The sequence below is a fragment of the Ictidomys tridecemlineatus genome, chromosome 7 (assembly GCF_052094955.1).
Source record: "Ictidomys tridecemlineatus isolate mIctTri1 chromosome 7, mIctTri1.hap1, whole genome shotgun sequence".
Lineage (NCBI taxonomy): Eukaryota > Metazoa > Chordata > Mammalia > Rodentia > Sciuridae > Ictidomys > Ictidomys tridecemlineatus.
Window position 1 is genome coordinate 67,075,180 of NC_135483.1, and position 25,528 is coordinate 67,100,707.

The window sequence follows — 25,528 nt, forward strand, 5'->3', positions numbered from 1 at the left end:
AAACAGAGCTAAACAGATTATATTTGTATAATAAGGAATTGACTCACATGGTTATGGAAGCTGACCAGTCTTAGAATCCATACTGAGAAGCCAAAGACCCAGGGAGAGTGGATATTTCAGTTAGAGACTGAGAGCAGAGGTGGAAATAAAACAACAACAAAACAAAAACAAAAACAAAAACAAAATAAAACAAAACATTGTCCCAGAGGCAGTCAGGCAGAAAGAAAGGACAGTCCCTTCCTTCTCTTACTCAAGGGTTGATCAGTCTGTCAGTACTACTCAGGGCTTCAGCTGATTGGATGAGGGCCACTCTCATTAAGGAGGGCCATCTGCTTTACCTAGTCTACTGATTCAAATGTTAGTCTCATCCAAAACACACTCACAGACACACTCAGAATAATGTTTGTCTAAATATCTGGGCACCCTGCAGCCCAATCAAATGGACACATAAAATCAACCATCATACCTACTGAATAATTATCTCACTTAACAGCCACAAAGACCCCATGTGAAAAAGAAAAAGTCTATTCCCATTTGCTCACCAGCTGTTTATTTAACAAGTTTTTTTTCACAGTTGAGAGATAAGGAAACTGATGTTCAGAAAGTTAAAGTAATTTGTCTAAGGCAATACTGTTAATAAATGGCAGAACTAGGGTTCCAAACCAGGCCTAAATACCTCAGCTGGGTACTCTTAATCGATGTGGTCAGCACCTTCCATTCTTGGTGCAGTGTTTCCTTCTAAGTCCCTGCGTCTTTTACTTGGGTTGGAAGAGAACTGAAGGCTCAAATCTCAGGGACAGCTTTGGGACAAGAGACTCATTCTTATCTTCACATGTTTGAACTGGTTGGACTTGAGTGCAACTTGGAGCTATCTAGAAGGATTCTACTTTCCTTTTTCCTTTGAGGGGGTCCACAGAACATTAATAGTTGCTACAGTTATTGAAACCTGAACACATGTGCTTTGTGTGATTAATAGTGTTCATGACAACTCTGTTCTTCCCACTACCCAACTCTGCCTTGGGAGGGAGAGTGTGACAGGGTTAACAAAAGACTGTGAGCCGTCCCGTTTTAAACTGCTGTCCTCAGTCACCACGCTTGTCCTAGATTGTCTTAAACATCCCCAGGGGCCAGTCCAGTTCTGTTCCATCCCTCCTCAAAATATGCCCATAAAACCAGCTTAAAATGTGAATGAATCAGTAGTTCTCTGTAGAACTACTCTGTGTGCACTGTCTGCTGACTCACGAGTGGAATGGGTCAGGCTTTTCCCTTTATTTGGTTTTCTCCTCATTCACTGTCTAACATGCGGTTGCTCCTCATTGTCCATTTCCATTAGTGTTCTAAGGAATCACTGTCTGGTGGTAAACTTCACCATAAGCTCCTAAGCTTATTTTGTATAAAGGGGATTCCTCTGTCCTTTGGTTCCTGTGGTATATTCTGGCTGCTCCTGGAGTCCCCTTTCTCATGACAACATAAGCGGTCCTTCCAGTGTTACTCACTTTGGCAACAGCAAAAGGAAGAATCTGAGACTCAGGAAGATGAGTCCCTTATTCAAGTTCACACAGTTAAAAGCTAAGTCACCCATCTCCAGTTGACTTAGCTCTCCAGGAAGAACTTCAGGCATAACCCACAGATACGCTTCAACGGAGTGAGGCAGGTCAAAGAGGGAGCCATCTCCAAGGCAGGGTTTGTGGGAAGGCACCCAGGTGGCACCATCCCCACGGGAGGTGAGCATATGTTTCTAATGTCCATTTATATGACCAATAATGAAGGTGCAGCACAATGAAAGGTATTGGAAGCTGAATGGGGATATAGAAGTTCTTTTATTGACAGAAGCAGATTCCCTCTGATTTGCATGCTTCAGTGAAAGGACCAGGAAAGAGCTGAGATTCCTATCTGTCTGGAATTGCAGTGACTCACTTGGGGCCTTCATTCCCAGCGGAAGTGGCTTTGGCTCATACCATGTGTTTACAGAAAATCACTCATCAGTCCATTTGCAGCATTGGATCCACCCAGTGGATTCTTCTACATGGCACCTTTGCAGGTCTGCACGCATGCTTTTGGGTTCTGTGGGCTGATGCTTCCAACTCAGACCTTGGTCTGGCTTTCCAACTCATGGCTTCTATTGCTTCCTGAGCTGTGAACCTGTGAATCACAGGAATGGAAGGTGGATTGTCTGATTTCCAGCCAAGGACACTTGAGAATACTCTACCAAACAGGTACACAAGGAAACTCAACCCCTGGTGATAGATAACAGTTTTCAAAAGAAAGGAAGATAAAACTTGTGTTTTCAAGACCACTCCACTTTTCCTCTTAAAATGTAAGGAGTATATGAACTTCAGGTGCTTGGCCAGTAGCGAAGGCTTTGTTGAGAAGGCAGCACACTTTAAAGGTGTATAAAGAATTTGAAAGGTGTCCAGAGACTTGATGCTTTCCCTGGCACAAAGGTCTCACTCGCATCCATGAACAGATCACACACTTCATGCTTGGCTGGGATTCTCAGACAAGGGGAAAGGCCACAGGGAAGATGAAAATATTAGAGGTGAAATGATTCTCTGCATTAACACAGAAGTTTGGGGGAAGACCTTATATCCAAACCAGAGCATTTGGGCAGGGTGAGGCTGGAGTGTAAGAATTAAAAGGTGGGAGACATCCAGGGATCTGAGTAGGGTAAGGGGTTATACATCGGAAAGGGTAATGACCTGGAGGGCTACAGGGGCACCAAAGGTCCCCAGGTTGATGATTGGGATGAGGATGGTTAGAGCAGCAAGACAGGATTATCTTGGGAGAAGATGGGTAAGTTGTCAGACCTGGGGCTGGTCCTGGAGAGGATGAGAGCCTGTGAGTCACAGGAACATCCAAAGTGAGGACAGAGTGTGTAGCAGGGCTGGAGGAGCAGACTGACGCTGCTTCAGTAATGGAGATCCTGGACACAGATTTTCCTGGATGCATATTCAGATTTCAAATTTGATATGAATTATATACAAACTGGTCATTTTACATGTAGCTGATCATCATGCTGGCCAAGGAAATTTTGGCTGCAACCTGTCATTTGGAGAACTCTTCATTGTGTCCCCAGAGAGGGAGGAAACATCTCTCTTAGCCTTGGCACCTCAGTAGCATCCGCAGGCATTTATTCATGGTTTGTGAATCAGCTGATATCTCTGGTGGATTCTTGGTATTTTGCTATTTGCTACCTGGATCTCTCAGGTTCTTCTGTCTTAACCCAGCTGGTGAGCAGTTAGATGCAAGGTCTTAGAAGTTCATCAGCAGTTTAGTTTCTCCTTTTGGACAGAAACTTCAAAAACAAGTTTTTAATATCTATGTTTATTTTATAAATATTTATAATAACTATTTTTCTTTGAAAACTTTTTAAATTACTTCACTTTTAATCGACACATAAATGTACATATTTATGGGGTACAGTTTGGTATTTTGCTAAATGTATAGGATAATGATCAAAATCAGATTTTTGTAAAGTTTTAATTCAAATCCTCCAACTGACTAAAATGCACCGCAAAATTCCAGTTTCAGAAGAATATAACAAAAGGTCTGCATCCTCTGTGGACATGGTATGCCCCTCTGGCTGGTTCTGTGAGTGTTTTTCTCAGCAATTCCTGTAACCTCAGGTGGCTAGGGAGAGGCATTGGGGATACAAAAATTCAAGGGTGATTTGAGGTGAGGAGTATTTTGAATTTGAAAACTTCTGCTTACAGTTCCTCCCTTTTTGAACACCAGAGGGCAACACCATCATATTGAATATTGATATTGAATAGTGGATCTGCCTTGCTATAGGGCTGAAATCTTGGGAACCAATGATGTATATTTAAACAAGTGCTGAATTGAATATCTCTTCATTTGAATATTTTGCTTAGGTATCTAAGAAAATTACAGAGAAGGCTTTAGGGGCTACTTGCTGGATAACCATGCCAAGGGTCCCGGGGCTGAGAGATCTGTGGGGAAGTGCTTGTCACCATCCCACCCCATTCCCGAGATTGTCCTGTTCTAGTCATTTTTTTTTAGTGGGGGATTGGATTGTGTCCCAGGTAGGAGCTACCTTGTTCAGGAATCTGGTTTCTTATTTCTAGGACCAATCCTTTAAACTGACTCCATTAGCTTTTTAGTGTCTGGAAAGGAACCTAAGAGAATGGAAGAGACTAAAGAAGAGAGGCCTCAGAAGAAGTTTGAGGGATCACAGAGGTCCCTCTGTAATGACAGAGCAGTGGGGCTTCAGTGATGGGGCCAGGTGGCCAGTCTGTGTCTGTGGTCTTGGTAGAGCTATCCTCTGACTACAGAGCATGCAGGGTTTCTGGAAACTTCATAAGGCCTCGAGAAGATTTTGGAAGGAGCAGGAGTAGAGCTGTTGAAGGGGCATGGGAGACTTGACAGGGTGTGGAGGGCCCTATTGAAGGGGTGACTGTGCTTACCTCATGGGGGGCCCTGAGGCCTCTGAGAAGAGTCTGTGTAGGAGAGGAACCCTGCCTGAGGTGGGCAACACCGTGAGATGCCACCAGCATCAGAGCCCATCTGATCTTGCACATATGGAACCCAAGAATGTGAGTGTGTGTGTGTGTAGAAGAATCTTCACAAGGTGACTCTATTTGTTCTAAAAGGGACCTTTCCTTTCTCATTCCCTGCAGATGCAGCTTAGCTTCACCCATACAATTTTGGGCTCCTTCCACTAACATTCAGAGAGTGATCTTAACAAAGGCATGTTGTTAGTGACAAAAGACCTCTTACTCTGTGTTTTAGTCAGCTTTTTCGCTGCTGTGACTAAAGAATCTGACCATCTGACCAGAACAACTGTAAGGAGGAAAAGTTTGAGGGCTCATGGTTTCAGAGGTCTTAGACCATAGAAGGACGGCTCCATTCCTCGGGGCTCAAGGTGAGACTGAACATCACTGAGGGAGAGTGTGGCAGAGGGAAGTAGCTCACATCAGGAAGGAGAGAGAGAGAGAGAGAGAGAGAGAGAGAGAGAGAGAGAGAGAGAGAGAGAGAGAGAGAGAGACTGACTCCACTGTCCAGATACAAATATTCATGCAAAGCCACACCCCAATTCCCATGCAAAGCCACACCCCAATTCCCCTCGGCCACACCCTACCACTTCAATCACTCACTGATTAGGCTAGGACTATAATCCAATCATTTCTCCTCCAAACTTTCTTGCATTGTCTCACATGTTAGCTTTCTGGGGACACCTCACATTCAAACCATAACACTCTGCATTACAGACAGACATCCTTGCAGATCAAAAGCTATACTAATGGATTGTTTGCGATTTTGTGAGCACTGACTGTTCATTTGAAAGAGAAAACTTGGACAAAACAAGTGAGAAAGTATAAAAGAGTACAAGATCACTGCCATATCTTAACATACGTCTGCAAAGATCCACTGTAGACACTAGAGATTTTTGGAAGGCCATGATCTACTTGATGCAGAGACCAGAAGGCAGAGAACTTGCTTCCCAGACTGGTGATCATTTGTGGGGTCTTGGAACAGCTTCTGGTCACCAATACAGAGGGATTCCTTTTGTCATTTACAATTCTCCCGCTTCATATTCAGCCTTTTTTTTTTTTAATTTAACATGGTTATGGAAGGACAATTTGGTAGCAGAGCACAAGAATTCCAGTTTCAGCTTTTAGTGCCTCAATCTTGATGATCATGCTTGGGAGAAGTCACAAGATAACCTGATGGGTTGTTTCTTTGTTAAATGAGAATGAGTGTCATGTCAAATAATATATCTGTCTTGTAGAAGATTTAGGTATGATATAAGTGCAGTCTCAATCTCAAGAGGGAAACTTAGCATTTCCTTCTCTTTTACACATGTCTGTTACCTGGGCAGGGCAACCATCCATTTGAAGGAGACTCCATTAGATTTAAGATGTGAAGATGTATCTTCAGGACTGTCCTATTAAACTACCACCAAATTGGATTGAAACCCACCGTGTTTTGGTTTTTGTATACTCTTGCTTTTGTAGGCTGCTTGGCCACACTCAGATGGCAATTTGCAGAATAGTCTGTTTGTAATGGAAACCCTATTAAAAGATATTTGCCCCGAACAGCAGCGTTCCTTATTTTTGTCTTCTTTTTTTTTTTGGTTGACTATCATAAGAGACATCTTTAAGCTAATGTGAACAGAGTAGAAGCTATTGGCAAACTCACAGATCAAGGTTCTGTTTACAGACATTTTGTCAAACACATCTGCTGGATCTGAAGTCTCCTTGGTTTATTACAGCAATTGTTGACCTTAAGTAACAAGGTGTTTAAATTTCACACATGTAAAATACATAGTATGTTTCCTAGCAGGGGACAAGACTCAGTCAATATTTTTTCAGTAACACATCTCCCAGAGCTTTACTTAACCAAATGGATATTGTCCTTGACACTAGAGCTGCAAATTGGACCTCGTTAGAGGACACATTTATTGGTCATTCCTTCTTTAAAGACAGTACTCCAATTTAGAGCTTTAACATATACCACCTATCTCAGTCACAGATTGACAAGCAAGGAAATACAGCAGGGAGAAATCCCTTGGAATTATAAGCTCTTGAAGCACAACTCTGAAATGAGTTTTAGGTATAGAATCAGCCATCTTGGTTTCAAAGTCTGAGTTCATTGCTCACTGGCTGGCAACCCTGGTGTTTCCTTTAATCTCCCCCATTTTATATTCCTTCTTTATAAAGGAGGATACAAAAGCACCCATTTTAGTAGAATAAGTAGGTTTTATTCAGGAACTATTGCAATAAGAGAAAAGAGAACTCCAGTATAGCACTGGAATCCATTCTGAATCCAGTATGAACCAGTATACACCAGCCTCCAAACAGAACTAAGGTGAGTAGATGGAAATTTACTAAACATAAACACCAGAGACAGGGAAGATTCTGGTTAAATGAAACTTATAAAATGCTTGTTCAAGGCAGGTCAGGGTGACTGGATACCAAGGGTGGGAGATGAGGAACTGGATGAGATACTGAGGATTGTCAGAGATTGAGGTAGGAGGGAGATTCTCTCTAAACTTACAACACAGTTCTTGCTACAATTGGGTAGCACAGGCCAGATACAGAGAGAAACAGGGGGATTGAAGTCTAAAGGAAAATCTGACCAATCTTCTGTCAAGGAGAGTCTTTGTCAATAGTATTATGAAGTCAATAACATTGTAATATCATTTTGAGACAACTCGGGGTTAAAAGAAATTGATTCATGTTACCACTTTATACTTTTGTAGGGCTTCAATGAAATAATCTAGTTAAAGTGATAGTTACTATCATCTTCATCGCTATTACCACCACCATCACCATCACTGTCATTGTCACCACCACCTCTGGATCCTCCACAACGTCCAGTACAGTGCCTTGCAGTACATGATAATAGCGGAACACTTTCCATTTGTTGTATAATTCATTCAACCCGTTGATGAATTATAGAGTTGGGATGAAATCTACCCAGATCACATATTCAAATCCTTAAAGCCAGGGTACTTAGTTCTGATTTAGAGAGGCAAGGAGAGAGTAACTTCTTAACAAGTGCCCTAGAAAACAATCTGCATATAAACATTCCTATTATAATGCTTGGCACATCATAGTAGACATTTGATAAAAGGTCTGGCAGATAAAAAGTGTATTTTAAGATAAAAAATGTATTTTATTAAACAGTTAGGCACAGGATTTGTTGAAAACCTGAGACAGGAATATTGTTTTTGGATATTGCTCCTTGAGTTAAACTATGTAAAAACAAATTTTATTTTGTGTCTAATCACACAGATGCCATTATCTTCAGTAAGTGTTTTCTTAGGAAACCCAGGAATGGAAAATTCCTCCAGAGAGATGCATGGTCGGCAGGTGTTTCCACATTACTTAACTGAAGAACTCTCTGCATCAGATCTCTCTGCTGTGGATTGAACAGCAGCTCTCAACCCAGAAAGCCCTTTAAAATCTCCCAAGGAGTCTTTAAAAAAAACAGCCTAAGCCTAACCCCAATCTGGGTGGGCTTCACACATCAAAATTTTAAACATCTTTCTAAATGATTAGAGAGACTTCCAGTCTACTTTTTTCCACGTATTCCTCTATGGTTCTATTCTTTCTACATATTTATAGACGTGAGTATGTTAAAATTTCATCCCCGTCTCATGAAAATAGAAGGAAGACCAATAAAGAAGAAAGGGTTCAAGACAGAGAGAGGAAGAGAGGGCATGGGAAGTCCTAGGAAATTAAACTGACCAAATTATCCTATGTCCATACAAATAGACCACAATGAATCCCATCTATAATTATAATGCACTAGTGGAAAAATAATAATAGAAAGGATATTGGTAGAGCAAGAAAATAGGGGGAGGGAGGAGGGGGAAAAAGAGAAGGTACTAGAGAATGAGATTGTTATGTCACTTGCATCTATGAATGTGGCATAATGAATCCCACTGTCATGTATAATAATAATGCACCAATAAAAACAGATTTTAAAAACTTCATCTGCTTTGTAACTTCTCCTTAAAAGAGACATTATTTTTAACTTTGGAAAATCATAAAACATAATAGGAATTAACTGATTTGTTCTCCTGAAATACATAAGCTCTAAATTTTACAGAAGAATCACCAAAATTATTCTACAGTTATATCTAAGATACTGCTGGAGTAATAACTAACAGTTTTTTCAATTTACATAAAGCATTCATCTGTATTTTTCTTTTCTAAATTTACTCAACACAATGAATCTTGATCAATTTATATATTCCTTTGAAATTTATAAAGTGATAGCATGAGTTTCATTTAATGATAGTAATAATATAAGAGGCATAGATGTAAGAGGTAATCAAAATTGTAACATAGGTAACAAAAAATGCCTTTATTCATTATGTTGGACAGTCTTTGAATTAGGATTTTATTTGCTGGAGCTATGTATCATGGCACATCCCATCTTCAAAATGAATAGTATTTGAGCTTGTTGAGGTATGAAATATAAATTCAAAACTCTGTACCCTAATGCTCTTGTATGGTTGTTTGTGTTGAATATTCAAATAATTCATCTGATACCATTGCAGATTCTGGGCTAAGGTACAAGTCATTTCTTACAATACCCTAACCATATGTGAAAATTGAGGGAAGTATATAAAAGTTCTTAAGTGTCCCTAAGGGAACGGTCAAGAGCCCATCAATGAAACAAAAAAGGAAGATTAGCATTTAATTCCCTCTCACCACCACTATGGTTCTCATGCCAATTTTCCACCTCAGAGAAGGGCCCCTTGAGTTCAATCATGGAAGATCCTTTGAGTTCTCCTTTTGAAAATGTGAATGGTTCATCTCACAATACTTTTACATGTAGTGCATATGATATCAAGGAGTGGTGTATGGGCTTTCCTTGAATCACTTGCTTTCACTAACATCATTTGAAATGCATACTTTCTAAAGCATCTCACCTGGCTAAATGGAATATAATTCTACTGATATCTGCTGTATTGTTTGATGGTGTATTAGAAACCATCTATATATGGGTACATAATAACATCCCATGTATAACAGCATATGTCAGTGTCCCTTTTATTTCTCTAGCTTAAGTACCAAGGGCTTTCAATATTCTCTTGTATCTGCCTGGAATATATTTCCTTCTATCATCAATCTCCTCCCCTAGCTATATTGAGATCTTGGTTGGTTTTGTTCTGAGAAGCTTTGTCTGATCTTCCTCTGTTCATGATCCATATATTTTGTAGCTTCACTCCAAAGTTTCCTTTTAAACTTCCTTGAGTGACTGATTACTCTCTGTCTCTATTGGAAGGCTGTTATCTCTATGACTCACAAACTCAGCATCTGTGTTTGTGTTTGTTTATCAGGATATATCTAGAGTTCAGTCCGGTGTCTGGCTCCAATAGATGACTAATTGTTGAATGAACAGGTGAATTAGAAACTGTGATTTCTTTTTGCAATAGCTATAGTTTCATTTTACTCAAGAGTTTTACAATACTTAATTTTTAAAAAGCTAATGGTTTATGCAATACTTTTAAAAATCAGTGGTTTAAGGAGAGTGAATTAATTGTACAAAATTAATAATGTTTTTAAAAAGTATATGATATTAAACTGAATTTGAAAAACACAAATTGTAATACTTTTTTCTGATACTGGGGATTGAACCCAGGGCCTTATATGTGCTAGGCAGACACTGAGCTACATCTCCAGCCATATATATATATTTTTTAATTTTACTTGGAGATAGGTTCTCTCTAAGTCATTGAGGCTGGTCTCAAACTTGAGAAACTCCTGCCTTGGCCTCCTGAGAAGCTGGGATTGCAGTCATGTGTCACCTTGCCTGGCTCATAAATTGTAATTTTAATAAAAGCTGTCGGTAATCTCACTTTATCAATACAGCAGCTATTTTCATTTCATTAAAATACACAGTCCTTAAGCTGAATTGATGTCGGAACTTGAGTATTTAAGTCTCATTAGTCTACCCGTCCTCATTTCTGAGGATGGACTGCTTCCTAGACTGCTGGGAATCAGGATTTTCAAGAAAAGTTCCTATATCCCTTGGTATCTGAAAAACCAATGCCCTCTAGAGGCGAAAGTGTTGTGCAGTGTTCACATAAAACAGCCTTAGGCCTTGCTATCTGTCTACTAAGCCACATAGGAACTCCACCTATCAGACTCAGGAGCCACATTCAGAAGTAGCATCCATCTTATTTAAGACTTTCAGTCAGTAAGATCTTAATTGAAATCATAGGAACTGTTTTCTCATAAGACTTTTTACAAGACAGTTTGGCCATCATTTTAACAAGTGATTCAACTACTGTGACTCCATGCCTTCTGAAGAAGCTTAGGGTACAATCTACTGATAAGAAAATACTTGGATTTATACAGAGAAAAATTTACATGTCCCCCTTATGAATGTTGCATGGTCTTTCCAGCAATTATAAATGAACTGACTAGTCCTGACCTTAGATCAAAACCGAATAAATCAATGAATAAATAAGTAAAGAAAATTTCAAAGACCTAACTCTATGGGTCAAGAGATTAGCTTGTTTTCCTAATGGAAAGTCCTTTTAGAGACAGGCACTGGCTGACAAAGAATGAAGAGTGGGTGTAGTATATATTTTGGTATCTCTAGATGCCTTGTAATACCAAACTGTACCGTCATGCATGTTTTATTCTCTCTTTGTTATGGTTTCCAGAGGGATAACCAATTGGCTGATAGAGTAGCTGCCGAAAAGTAACCTGACTCCACTGACCTACTGGACTCCTGCTTGGGAATGATGGAAAGGAGCAGCTGTTTGCTCTGAACAGTAGAACAGGTATGGAACAGCTCTTTTCGTGGTTGCCTTCTTTTATTTCTCTGTACGCCTACTTTCAGACTAGTTGAAAACAGCAAGTTGTTCCTGTTGGAGAACTGAATTGGAGTCATAGGAACAGGTACAGTGGGTTATTTGTAACAATTCCAAATTGCCTCATCTTCAGGACTGTTTATATACATACCAGATCTAAAAAAAAAAAAAAATTTTTTTTTTTTCCAAATTGCATATACGTAATCATGTTGGGGAGAGTGATTACTTTTAACACAGGATTAACCTTTTGGATGTTTTTGGCTTTAAGACAAATTATCTGGATTATGGGGATTTTGCTCCACTAAACAGATTTCTATAAAGGAATTGGAGAAGTAGCAATGAAATGGTAACGCATGTTGGTGTCCCCAGTGACAACAGTTGGAAGTGTGTGTGCTGTGTTTAATGAGTTAATAGCCCCTGCCCACATTCATGTTCTCTATTATGAAGGGACCCTGGCAAGAAATGCATAGCTTGATTTTTTTTTAAATTTTTCAAAATTCACATAAAAGACATAGGTGAAACTTCTTTTGCTTTGAAGGGAAATTTTTATTTCAACATAAAATTGCATAGAAACAGGGGAGCAGCATAGAGCTCAGTAGTGACTATATAGTGGCTAATGCTTTAAGAAATTGTGATGTTAATGGCATTATAATTCAGCTAAAGAGTAATCTAAGCTCAGAAGATAAAGTATCATGTACTGGATGATTAAAATTAAATTACTTAATGACTTTGCATGACAACATTTTCCCCATTGGATGGCTTGTAGATGAAAGACCATGAATAAATAATAAAAGACTTGAATTTTACATAAGAATATTAGAATTCCAAAGACTATAGAAATAGAATGAATCAAGGATATTTTCTATAAGGAATTAAATAATGTTATGGTTTCATGATTTATATAAGCTTATTTGGGAAGCATTTTTACAAGATCTTTTGACTACTGCTCTGTAGTGAGCATCTGAGGCGTAAGATCTTTGTTTTTTTCATACTTCAAGCATTTGAACATATTATTCTATTGAATCTGAAGCCAAATGTCATGTAAATCAATAATATATGAGAAGTCTGGCTTCTAGCTCAACAAGGAGATAGAAAAAGTATGTCGTTGCTACTTGATGCACAAAGCAGATTTGCAGTCTTTTTTTATTGGTTGTTCACAACATTACAAAGCTCTTGAGATATCATATTTCATACATTAGATTGAAGTGGGTTATGAACTCCCAATTTTACCCCAAATGCAGATTTCAGAATCACGTCGGTTACACATCCACAATTTTACATAATGCCCTATTAGTAACTGTTGTATTCTGCTACCTTTCCTATCCCCTACTATCCCCCCTCCCCTCCCCTCCCATCTTCTCTCTCTACCCCATCTACTATAATTCATTACTCTCCTTGTTTATTTTCCCATTCCCCTCACAACCTCTTATATGAAATTTTGTATAGCAATGAGGGTCTCCCTTCATTTCCATGCAGTTTCCCTTTTCTCTCCCTTTCCCTCCCATCTCATGTCTCTGTTTAATGTTAGTCTTTTCTTCCTGCTCTTCCTCCCTGCTCTGTTCATAGTTGCTCTCATTATATCAAAGAAGACATTTGGTATTTGTTTTTTAGGGATTGACTAGCTTCGCTAAACATAATCTGCTCTAGTGCCATCCATTTCCCTGCAAATTCTATGATTTTGTCATTTTTTATTGCTGCATAGTACTCCATTGTGTATAGATGCCACATTTTTTTTATCCATTCATCTATTGAAGGGAATCTGGCTATTGTGAATTGTGCTGCTGTGAACATCGATATGGCAGCATCCCTGTAGCATGCTCTTTTAAGGTCTTCAAGGAATAGTCCGAGAAGGGCAATAGCAGGGTCAAATGGTGGTTCCATTCCCAGCTTTCCCAGGAATCTCCAAACTGCTTTCCAAATTGGCCACACCAATGCACCAATTAGCAGTCCCACCAGCAATGTACAAGAGTACCCTTTTCTCCACATCCTCGCCAGCACTTGTTGTTTGACTTCATAGTGGCTGCCAATCTTACTGGAGTGAGATGGTATCTTAGGGTGGTTTTGATTTGCATTTCTCTGACTGTTAGAGATGGTGAGCGTTTTTTCATGTACTGGTTGATTGATTGTATATCCTCCTCTGAGAAGTGTCTGTTCAGGTCCTTGGCCCATTTGTTGATTGGGTTATTTGTTATCTTATTGTCTAATTTTTTGAGTTCTTTGTATACTCTGGATATTAGGGCTCTATCTGAAGTGTGAGGAGTAAAAATTTGTTCCCAGGATGTAGGCTCCCTATTTACCTCTATGATTGTTTCTCTTGCTGAGAAAAAACTTTTTAGTTTAATTAAGTCCCATTTGTTGATTCTTGTTATTAACTCTTGTGCTATGGGTGTCCTATTAAGGAATTTGGAGCCCGACCCCACAATATGTAGATCGGAGCCAACTTTTTCTTCTATCAGACGCAGAGTCTCTGATTTGATATCAAGCTCCTTGATCCATTTAGAGTTAACTTTTGTGCATGGCGAGAGGAAGGGATTCAGTTTCATTTTGTTGCATATGGATTTCCAGTTTTCTCAGCACCATTTGTTGAAGATGCTATCCTTCCTCCATTGTATGCTTTTAGCCCCTTTATCAAATATAAGATAGTTGTAACTTTGTGGATTAGTCTCTGTGTCCTCTATTCTATACCATTGGTCCACCCGCCTGTTTTGGTACCAGTACCATGCTGTTTTTGTCACTATTGCTCTGTAATATAGTTTGAAATCTGGTATCGCTATACCGCCTGATTCACACTTCCTGCTTAGAATTGCTTTTGCTATTCTGGGTCTTTTATTTTTCCATATGAATTTCATGATTATTTTATCTATTTCTACAAGAAATGCCGTTGGGATTTTGATTGGCATTGCATTAAACCTATAGAGAACTTTTGGTAATATCGCCATTTTGATAATGTTAGTTCTGCCTATTCATGAACAGGGTATATTTTTCCATCTTCTAAGATCTTCTTCTACTTCTCTCTTTAGGGTTCTGTAGTTTTCATTGTATAAATCTTTCACCTCTTTTGTTAGGTTGATTCCCAAGTATTTTATTTTTTTGGAGGATATTGTGAATGGAGTGTTTTTCCTCATTTCCGTTTCAGAAGTTTTGTCACTGATATACAGAAATGCCTTTGATTTATGCGTGTTGATTTTATATCCTGCCACTTTGCTGAATTCATTTATTAGTTCTAGTAGTTTCTTTGTAGACCCTTTTGGGTCTTCTAAGTATAGAATCATGTCATCTGCAAATAGTGATAATTTAAGTTCTTCTTTTCCTATTTTTATGCCTTTAATTTCTTTCATCTGTCTAATTGCTCTGGCCAGTGTTTCGAGAACTATATTGAATAGAAGTGGTGATAGAGGGCATCCCTATCTTGTTCCAGATTTTAGAGGGAATGCCTTCAACTTTTGTCCATTCAGAATGATGCTAGCCTGAGGCTTAGCATAGATAGCTTTTACAATGTCAAGGTACGTTCCTGTTATCCCTAGTTTTTCAAGTGTTTTGAACATAAAGTGATGCTGTACTTTGTCGAATGCTTTCTCTGCGTCTATTGAGATGATCATATGGTTCTTATCTTTAAGTCTATTGATGTGGTGAATAACATTTATTGATTTCTGTATATTGAACCATCCTTGCATCCCAGGGATGAATCCTACTTGATCATGGTGCACGATTTTTTTGATGTGTTTTTGTATTTGATTCGCCAGAAATTTTATTGAGGATTTTTGCATCTAGGTTCATGAGAGATATTGGTCTGTAGTTTTCTTTCTTTGAGGTGTCTTTGTCTGGTTTCGGAATCAGGGTGATGTTGGCCTCATAGAATGAATTTGGAAGAGCTCCCTCTTTTTCTATTTCCTGAAATAACTTGAAAAGTATTGGTATTAATTCTTCTTCCGCTGTATACCCATCCGGTCCTGGGCTTTTCTTGGTTGGTAGTCTTTTGATGGCTTCTTCAATTTGATCCATTGATATTGGTCTGTTCAAATTGTGTGTATCCTCCTGACTCAGTCTGGGTAAATCATATGACTTAAGAAATTTATCCATGTCTTCACTATCTTCTATTTTATTGGAATATAGGTTTTCAAAATAATTTCTAATTGTCTTCTGTATTTCTGTAGCATCTGTTGTGATATTGCCTTTTTCATCCCGTATGTTAGTAATTTGAGTTCTCTCTCTTCTTCTCTTCGTTAGCATGGCTAAAGGTCTGTCGATCTTATTTATTTTTTTGAAGAACCAACTTTTAGTTTTGTTAATTTTTTCAATAGTTTCTTTTGTTTCAATTTCATTGATTTCCGCTCTGATTTTAATTATTTCTTGCCTTCTGCTACATTTGCTGTTGTTTTGCTCTTCCTTTTATAGGGCTTTGAGATGAAGTGTGAGCTCATTTATTTGTTGTTTTTTTCTTTTTTTGAGGAATGACCACCAGGCGATGAATTTTCCTCTTAAAACTGCTTTCATTGTGTCCCATAGATTCCTATATGTTTTGTCTGTATTTTCATTTATCTCTAAGAATTTTTTGATTTCCTCCTTTATGTCTTCTGTAACCCATTGATCATTCAGTAACATATTATTCATTTTCCATGTGATGTAGGATTTTTCCTTCCTTCTTTTATCATTGATTTCCAGTTTCATTCCATTATGATCAGATAAAATGCATGGTATTATCTCCACCCTTTTATATTTACTGAGGGTTGTCCTATGGCATAATATATGGTCTATTTTTGAGAAGGATCCATGTGCTGCTGAGAAAAAAGTATATCCATTTGATGATGGTTGATATATTCTATATATGTCAGTTAAGTCTAGGTTATTGATTGTGGTATTGAGTTCTATAGTTTCTTTATTCAACTTTTGTTTGGAGGATCTGTCCAATGGTGAGAGAGGTGTGTTGAAGTCACCCATAATTATTGTGTTGTGGTCTATTTGATTCTTGAACTTGAGGAGAATTTATTTTATGAATGTCGCAGCGCCATTATTTGGTGCATAAATATTGATAATTGTTATGTCTTGTTGGTGAATGGTTCCTTTTAACAGTATATAATGTCCTTCTTTATCCCTTTTGATTAACTTAGTCTTGAAGTCGATTTTATTCGATATGAGGATGGCCACCCTTGCTTGCTTACGAGGACCGTGTGCATGGTATATTTTTTCCCATCCTTTCTCCTTCAGCCTGTGTATGTCTTTTCCAATCAGATGTGTCTCCTGGAGGCAGCATATTGTTGGATTTGTTTTTTTAATCCATGATACCAGCCTATGTCGCTTTATTGGAGAGTTTAAGCCATTAACTTTCAGAGTTACTATTGATATATGGTTTGTACTTCCATCCATGTTTGATTAGTTATCCTTTTTTTAAAAAATTTAGTTTGTTTCTCCATGATTATCTTTCCCCTCGCCTTCTGTCTTTACCGAGGCACTTCCCTCTGATGGTTTTGGTTATTGTTTTTCATTTCTTCCTCGTGTAGTGTTTTGCTCAAAATGCTTTGCAATGCTGGTTTTCTGGCTGCAAATTCTTTTAACTTTTGTTTATCATGATAGATTTTTATTTCGTTGTCATACCTGAAGTTTAATTTTGCTGGATACAGAATTCTTGGTTGGCATCCATTGTCTTTCAGTGTTTGAAATACATTGTTCCATGACCTTCTTGCTTTCAGTGTCTGTGATGAAAAATCCGTTGTTAAACCTTATTGGTTTACCCCTGAATGTAATCTGTCTCCTTTCTCTTGTAGCTTTTAATATTTTCTCTTTGTTCTGTATATTGGATATCTTCATAACAATGTGTCTTGGCGTTAGTCTACTGTGATTTTGTGTGCTTGGTGTCCTGTATGCATTTTCAATTTGTATATCTGTTTTCTTTTTTATTTCTGGAAAGTTTTCTGTAATTATTTCATTCAGCAGGTTACTCATTCCCTTGGTTTGAATCTCTGTACCTTCTTCTATCCCGATGACTCGTAAGTTTGGTTTTTTTATGTTATCCCATAACTCTTGGATGTTTTTCTCGTGATTTTTTACCAGCCTTTCCTGAGTTGGCTAGACTCTTTTCAAGATGATATATTTTGTCTTCATTATCTGACATTCTGGTTTCTACTTGCTCCACTCTGTTAGTGATACTCTCAATTGAGTTTTTAATTTGGTTTATCGTTTCCTTGATTTCTAGAATTATTGTTTGATTATTTTTTATAATCTCTATCTCCTGATAAAGATGTTTAACTTCTTCTTTTATCTATTTATGTAATTCATTCTCAATGTGTTCTTTCGCTGCTTGAATTTGCTGTCTCGTATCCTCTTTAAGGTTCCATTTCATCTGTCTTAGCTGTTCCTTGAGTTCTCTATATGACCATTTTTCTGATGACTCTAGGTCCTCCTGAATATTTAGGCTGTCCTGCATTGTTTGTACTTTTTTTCTTCCTTGCTTTTTGAAGCTGCTCATGTTACTTCTTGTTCTGTTTGACTGCTGAGTTACTGTTTACTCCTATAAATTTATTTGATGCTTGGGAGGAAAGGTATTAGAAGGGAAGGGAGGAAGTCACTAAAGAGAATGAGAGTAAGCAGGTAGAATTCAAGGAAGGGGGGATAAGATAATTGAAAAGAAATGAAAAGACAAAAGAAGAAAAAAATAGGAAATAAAAAAAGAAAAAAAAATTTTTTTAAAAAAAATAAAAAAATTAAAACTAAAATTGGAAGAAAATAATTTTTTAAAAAATTGTAAAAAAAATTAAAAAACAAGAAAGAAAAATGAAAATGAAAGAAAACCCCAAATCAAAATTAATAAATGCAGTCTTAGAGTTCGATTAACTTCTCTTCCAGTAGGTGGCGCTGTGCCCACCAGGCCAAGTTTCTCCTATCAATACGCGGGAACCAATCACTGTGCAGCAGCTCCTCCTCCCAGACTGGGAGAGTCTCCAATCCTGGGTGGCTAGGGTCTCCTCTTGTGTCTAGTGACTTCCCCACTTTTCCTCTAGCCAGGCCCCTCTCACGGGTGCCGCTCACCACAATACTGGCTACACGCCAGGTCTGTTGCTCCCGGGAGCCCTGTTGTCATGAATGACTGGGCACACTCTTCCAGTTTGCCATTCCCTGGGACCCTAAGTTTGTAGAGCTTGGGGCTGAGAGTCCTCAGCGAATTTTACTGCCCCTCCGGTAGCCACTCCCCCGGTAGCTGGTGCAAGAGACCTCAGTTGTCAGCACTGGTGGGAGCGGTAGTTCCGCACCGCGGGTCCCGCACTACCTCTAATTCCCTCAGTCTGGCTACCGTGCTCACGGGAGAGCTGGGAGGGGCCCTTAAGGTTTCCCCGATGTGTGGAGAGGGAAGGCTAGGGAATTACACACCTGTAGCCGCAGGTTTCAATGAAGTTATCTCCTCCGCCGCAGTCTGATGACGTCAGTTCTCTGCCATGGTGGTATCTCTTGCAAATGGCGACAGTTTGTTTCCCTTTGCTGGGTGACCAATGCAACGGGTGGGTCCTTACTGTCTCTCCCAAGCCCCGTTTCAAACCTGTGGCCACTACCTATGAAGGCTCAGTTGGCATTTACCTCCGTAGGATCAGAAGGGCTGACCAGTTGTTTCATCTGGATGGATTAGTGCTGAGTCACAGCTGTTTGTCTGCGGGAAGCAGGCGAACGGGAGCTTGAATTCAGCCGATCCGGGTTCAGTGTGTGTTCTGAGAGGCCCAGACTGCTCGCCCCAGATCCACGTCAGCTCAGCATTGCCTAGTGATCCTGAGCAAACAGATTTAGGCTGTTTACGACTCCCTATGCCTGCACAGCTGAAGAGGTCAGAGACTTGATCTCTCCGCGACCGCCGCCATGTTGGAATCAGCTTTGCAGTCTTTTCCTTTCTGTTGCAGTCTATACAGTCAGGCAACTATTGATCAAGTATCTTTTTCTTAAGTTTCAATATAATGCAAATGGACTTTTTGAAAGAACCTTAATTAAGAGATATTATCTGTCTAAAAAGAAACCTTTGGGGAATAGGGCAGAGTAGACAATAAATACAGTAAGTGCTCCATATCACCCAGGGGAGGAGGACTGCCTTAATCACAATTGGAAAGCAATTCTACTCTCTAGGAATCTCAATGTCTTCTTGAAGACTGTGAATGCTCATGGCTGACAGTTTTGCTCACAGATATTGGTGAACCTAGTAAAAGTGATACCTAATGCCAAATCTAATGTATCTCTTCCTATCACTCCCTAGTCAAAGGGAAAATAAGCAAAAATTAGAAGTCCTGGAATGGAGAGGGAAGAGTGTATTATTTTTGTAACAGGAACAAGTTTAGCATAGGCTAGAAGGCCTCAGGGCTATGGGTACTGTGGTTTTCATAGTCCTGAGAGTTGTCACAAGGCTCTTTAGAGATGCTTCAGGCAGTTTTGACCCAGTGGCCAGGAAATCTTCATCCCTATGTGACTTAAAAATTATACTCTTAGCAGAAGTTTCAAAATTTCTGTGTAACCCATGCGTTCTTAACTATCCTCTTTCTTAACTCTCCTTTGGGAACTCTGTTTGTCTATATGTAAGTTCAGTGGCCCCACTGAGGGAGGAAACTTGCACTTGTAGCCCTGAGATCCCATTGGACCTTCATAAGCCCCCTCACCCTAGACACAGCAGCAGGGGGCAAAGGGCCCCCTTTGACCTGGAGAGAGAAACAGTGCAAGGCAGCTTTGGTTTAGTGTCACCACCATTCAGATTTCTTATGAGGATCAAATGAAATTACTGGCTGTGGGAAATGATGAGTGAATTGTAAAGCATCTTCAAATATTGAGTAGTATTCAGTATGGCACACTAGCAAGAATTTAGGCTTTAGAATTAAGCAGATCTGAATTCAAGAGTTCCCTGTGTTAATCTGAGCAAATAATTTTTTTTCTTCAGTTGGACTCAGTTTCCTCAGTTATAAAATAGAAGAGCAATACGTAGGGGCAAATCCTTGTTATCTCTTGGGGGCTACCAGCCTTCATAGAACTGGGAATGTGGCTCAGTGATAGAATGCTTGCCTGGGTTTGATTCCTAGCACTGAAAAGAAAAAAAAAAATCCTGCATAAGGTGGGAGTAATCAACATAAAATGAACTTATTGTGATGGAAATAGTAAGACTCTTTGGGCCTCAGCTGACTTGAGCAGACCCAGAGAGCAGGCCTTGCTGAAGGCCAGACTCCCTCTAACTGTGTTCCAGGATGATGCATAAAATCTAGGTATTAATTTATCATTCTTATAAGGAAAAGGGCAAGGGCAGACCTCAGGGAAAGGTAAATCATCATAGCAATGGTCAAGACTCAATTGGGACCTGAGTCCTTGGGCTCTTCTCCTCAGTTGTGCTTCATTGGCCCAGCCAGCATTTGCCTCTGCATTTGCTTTTCTCTTCATGTTCCCATCTGATCACTCTTTTGAATAACAACACAAGAAATATCTGCTAACTCTACATTTAGGCAGTTATCAACTTCCATCCATTGTGCAGGCCCAGGAGACATTCATCTCTTTAGAATGACTGTGAGATAGCTCTTCCCAGATCCATTATCCACTGACTTCCCTGTTCAACTTTCAGAAAGCAATCTGTTTCTCTGAACCCCTGGGGTGTCCCTTCCTGATGCCCTCAAGTGTTGATATCAGGATTAAGTGATATGACACAGACCTGTGCTCAGTAAGTGCTAGTTCCCTGTTTACCTTCCTTTTCACGTGGTATACTAACGTTAAGACCATCTGCCACTGGGATTATGAAGATCAATACAAAAATAGATTTATAGTCCTTAAGGACCTCAGAGTACGGTCGTGAAGAGGGACATGTGACTGGGCATAACGCCACTGTTCCCAGGCCATGAGCTATGGGGATAAATGAGGGCTCATTGCTTTTCATGCTATTCTGCTGATAGATCTCACCTGGGCAACCACAGAGCTCTACTCCCTGCAAAATTCCCCTGAAGATGTGCCAAGGCTAAGGGAGACTTGCAGAGAGGGGCTTGGGTGTCCACCTTCCATCCCCATCATCTCTATGAGCATCAGTCCTCATTTTTATTTGGATCATTTTTAAAAAATCTATTTGTTCCTTTTAGATATACATGACAGTAGAGTGTATTTTGACATACACATATAGATCATTATTTTCTTAATGATTTTCTTAATCTATCCAACTTTAAGCTTCTCACTTCCTCCAACCCTCACCCTTTCTGCCCCTTGTGGGTACTAAGTCTTTCTTATATTGGGATTCCGAAGCTTCCAAAGATCCCAGACATTTCTAAGCATCCCCAGGAATGTTGTAAACGTTTTAAGAAGTGACTATGGGCCATCTGAGCCTATCCCTTCTTAGCAGGCCCTGGGGGAGGAGCAGCAGTGTCCCCTGACTGTCACATGTTCTGCCTCTGCTTCCTGCGTGGGAAAATGCTGGCCTGAACCTGCCTGGGTGCTGACTTTCCCTGTGGTGAGGGTTCAAAGTTCCAAACCTTTGTTCCCTTTATCCCTTCACATGAAAACATCTCTTTGGTCTTTAGCCTCTCTCCCCAGAGGAGCTTAAAAGCATGTTCTTGGCCAGGACAGGGGCCAGTGGCCATTGTCTGGTCTAGACTCCTCTCATCCTCTCTCTCAGCTAGATTCTCTCTCCTCTTTCAGGCTCCAAACCCAGAAGTGTCCTCTTCCATTGTGGTTTGTGCAAATAAATGAACAAAAAAGTCACTGGGTCCAAGTCCATATGGGTCCAAAATTAAACCTGGATGTAAGGACCAAAATAGAAAAAGATTCACCACCAAGTTCTACAAAGATGGATCATAGTATTATTAGAAGTTCAGACTTTACCTTTTCTGTGAAGTTCTCTCTCACTTAAAATCTACTCTTAGCAATTTTAAGACTATAATTCATGATTAACAACTCTAGTTACCATACTTAGATTTATTAAACTTATCTTTCTGGTCTAACTAACATTTTATATCCTCTGTCCAACATCTCTCTGATCCCCCACCTCCTCTCCAGCATAACTATTATTCTACTCTGATTCTGAGTATAAACTTTTTTGATCCCACGTGTAAATAAAATCACATGGTGATTATTATTCTGTGTCTGGTTTATTTTATTTAGTATAATGTCCTCTAAGGCTCATTCATGCTTTTTCAAATGACAAGATTATTTCTTTTGTAAAACTGAATGGAGCCTGGTGTGAAGCACATGCTGTAATCCCAGCAGCTCAGGAGGCTGGAGCAGGAGGATCACAAGTTCAAAGCCAACCTCAGCAACTTAGCAGGACCTAAGCAACTTGGCAAGATCCTGTCTCTACATAAAATATTAAAAAGGTTGGGGATGTGGCTCAGTGGTTAAGCACCCCGGAGTTCAATCTCCAATACAAAAAAAAAAAAAACTGAATAAACCCATTGTGTATTTATACAGCACATCATCTTATTCCAATCATCCATTGATAGACACTTAGGTTGATTCTCTACCTTTGTGTTATGGATAGTGCTTCAGTGAACATGAGAGTGCAGATATTTCTTTGACATACTGATTTAATTTCTTTGTACTTAAGCTCAGAAGTGGGATTTGTTGGTACACTCTTAGTATGGCCAACCAATGACTTTGGGGATCTTGCCACCCAGTAAAGGAGCTAGCAGGCTCACTATGATCCTGTGCTTGTCCACCAAGCCACACAGAAGCCCTAATATTCCAAATCCTATTAATTCATGACATGCGGTATGACTTGTAGAGAAACCTGTTGGCTACCTGACTTACTGGGAAACATTAGGTGGATATGTGGGGCAGAAAATTATTAGTATCTTGAGTGTGTGTGTGTCGGCGGGGATGGGGGCAGAGGAGAGGTGACTGGGAAGGAAGTAGGAAGGTACCAGTTACTCAGGCAATTTTTCCTTCAGTTGTGAATAGTGAGTGAACAAGACTATAGTTCCAAGATAGGGCTGAGCTATGGGGTTAGGATGACGTAGACCCAATTTGAATTGCTTACTCTCCAGGAAAATTTAGATGAGAATGGGTGAGAAAAATCAGGCAGAGCAGAGGTAAATAAGTGCAGCCATTTACCGAGTGGCTGCCAGTCAGTGTGTGTGTCTGTTTGGTTTTACAGTGTGGTGGGTAGAATCAGGGTTCCTCCTCCACTGTCCTTATGTGAACCAAGGTTTCCTGGCTTTTATGGGAGTGGACAATGTGCCATGTCACATGGCAAGCCCTTGACCTTGCACAGTTGCAGCCACGGCTGGCTAGTTCTGTCCTCAGAGCCTTCAGGGCTGCAGAGGTTTTGCCTGGTGCCTGACTCCCTTCACAAGTGCCTTCTTTTTCTTAAACTTGAAGGAAGCTGAAGGCTCACAAACACATTCTCAAGTTCTGGATATTGTTCTCTTTAATTGAATTCCTTAGGACCACCAGCCCTTGTTATACCATATGGGGATTTCTGAGGACTCTAAGACCACCTGGCCCACCAGGTGACATCCTGTGGCCTCTACCCTTGCCTGTGTTGATGTTTATAACCTAGTGGAAGCAGGGCTGGGAGGTTTGCTCTAACCATGCTTTTCCACCATTGGGATGTGCATGCCCAGCTCTTATGATGCACCATTGTCAATCAGGGATTCCTTGTGCTGCCCATGAACATCTCCAAAGCCTTGGCACCATCTCCTTAGCCCTGCAGTTGCTGCACAAGCCCAAAGCCAAGAGATGGACAATGATTTTCAAAGAACTTGGGTCAGATGAGCTTGCAGTCTTCAGTAATTTTCGTTTGTAGTTGTTTCAGTTTTGCTCTTATGATAAAATATTACTTTAGTCAGATTTTTTTTCCTGCTGTGACTAAGATATTTGAACAGAACGATTGTGGAGGAGGAAAAGTTTATTTAGAGGCTCAGAGTTTCAGAGGTCTGAATCCATAGACAGCAGACTCCATTCCTCGGGGCTCAAGGTGAGGTCAAGCATCATGGCAGAAGAGTGTGGCAGAGGGAAGCAGCTCACTTGTGATCAGAAAGCAGAAAGAGTTAGATCTCCACTTGCCAAATATGAATATATACCCCAAAGCCATGAACCCAATGCCCTACCTCCTCCAGCCACACCCCACCTGACTTCAGTCACCACTCAATTAATCCCATCAGTTGATTATTAACTTTGCCGATTGGCTTACGGCTCTCATACCCAATCATTTCTCCTCTAGACCTTCTTGCATTGTCTTACACATGAGTTTTTGGGGACACCTCACATCCAAATCATAACAAATATACATAACAAAATTTACCCTGATAACCATTTTAAGTGTGTAATTCAATGACATTGAGTACATTCCCCTTATTATCTAACCATCACCACCAATTATTTCCAGAAATTTTCATCATTCCAAACAGAAGCCCTGGCACCTAGTAAGCAACAACTTTCCATTTCCCACTCTTCCCAGCCCCTAGCATCTTCTATTCTACTGTTTGTCTCTATGAATTTGCCTGTTCTGGGTACCTCAGATGAATGGAATGAAACTATATTTATCATTTTGTGACTGACTTCCTTCATTTAGAATAATATTTTCAAGGTTTGTTTATGTTGTAGTATGCGTTAGAGTTCCACTTTATTTTCACGTCTCAATAATTATTCCATTCTATGAATACATGACATTTGTTCATTTGTTCACTTGTGGGGATGAACACTGAGTTGTTTGTACCCTTTAACTTTTATGCTTACTGCTGATACATACACTGTTGTGTACACATGTATATTAACTCATTTAATTGTTGCAACACTCCATGAGTTTACGGTACATTTTCATCTCCAATTTACAGATGAGGAAGCACATGGAGCAAAAAATGGCAAGGCCAATCTTCTACCCTAGAGGGTTGACTACAGTGCACTATGTGTTGCCTTTAATGAAAGTAAATTTCCATGAGATTGCTATGTCCTGGATACATTACATGCATTATTTATATACCCTTAAGATATTGTTATGTGGGGAACTTTAACATCTTTACATTATTACAGGTGAATATATTAATGCTCAGAGAATTTAACTTGTGAATACATTCTGTATTTTTGTTTTTGGTAATGGGAGTTGAAGCCAGGGCCTTGCACATGCTAGGTAAGCAGTCTACCACTGAGCCATACCCTGAGCCCCATGTAGAGAATACAGAAATGCCAAATCCCCCCTGACCAGATCTGCTTGATTCCTGAGTCCCCCAGAGCCATGATGCACAGGCAAATGACTCCTTGGGAATTGATAGCCCAACCCTTCTGGATAGACCGAAGGAAAAGGAG

At 39.7% G+C, this 25,528-nt stretch overlaps 1 protein-coding gene across 2 annotated transcripts in view; it reads left to right on the forward strand.

Moving 5' to 3' along the window:
- Positions 1-25,528, forward strand: part of Dnajc5b (DnaJ heat shock protein family (Hsp40) member C5 beta) — a 93,855-nt gene that overhangs the window by 26,793 nt on the left and 41,534 nt on the right. For both annotated transcript variants that reach the window (XM_078017099.1, XM_078017098.1), the window contains exon 2: positions 11,150-11,269. The gene's annotated coding sequence lies outside the window, so the exon portion shown is untranslated. The remainder of the gene's footprint in view (positions 1-11,149; positions 11,270-25,528) is intronic.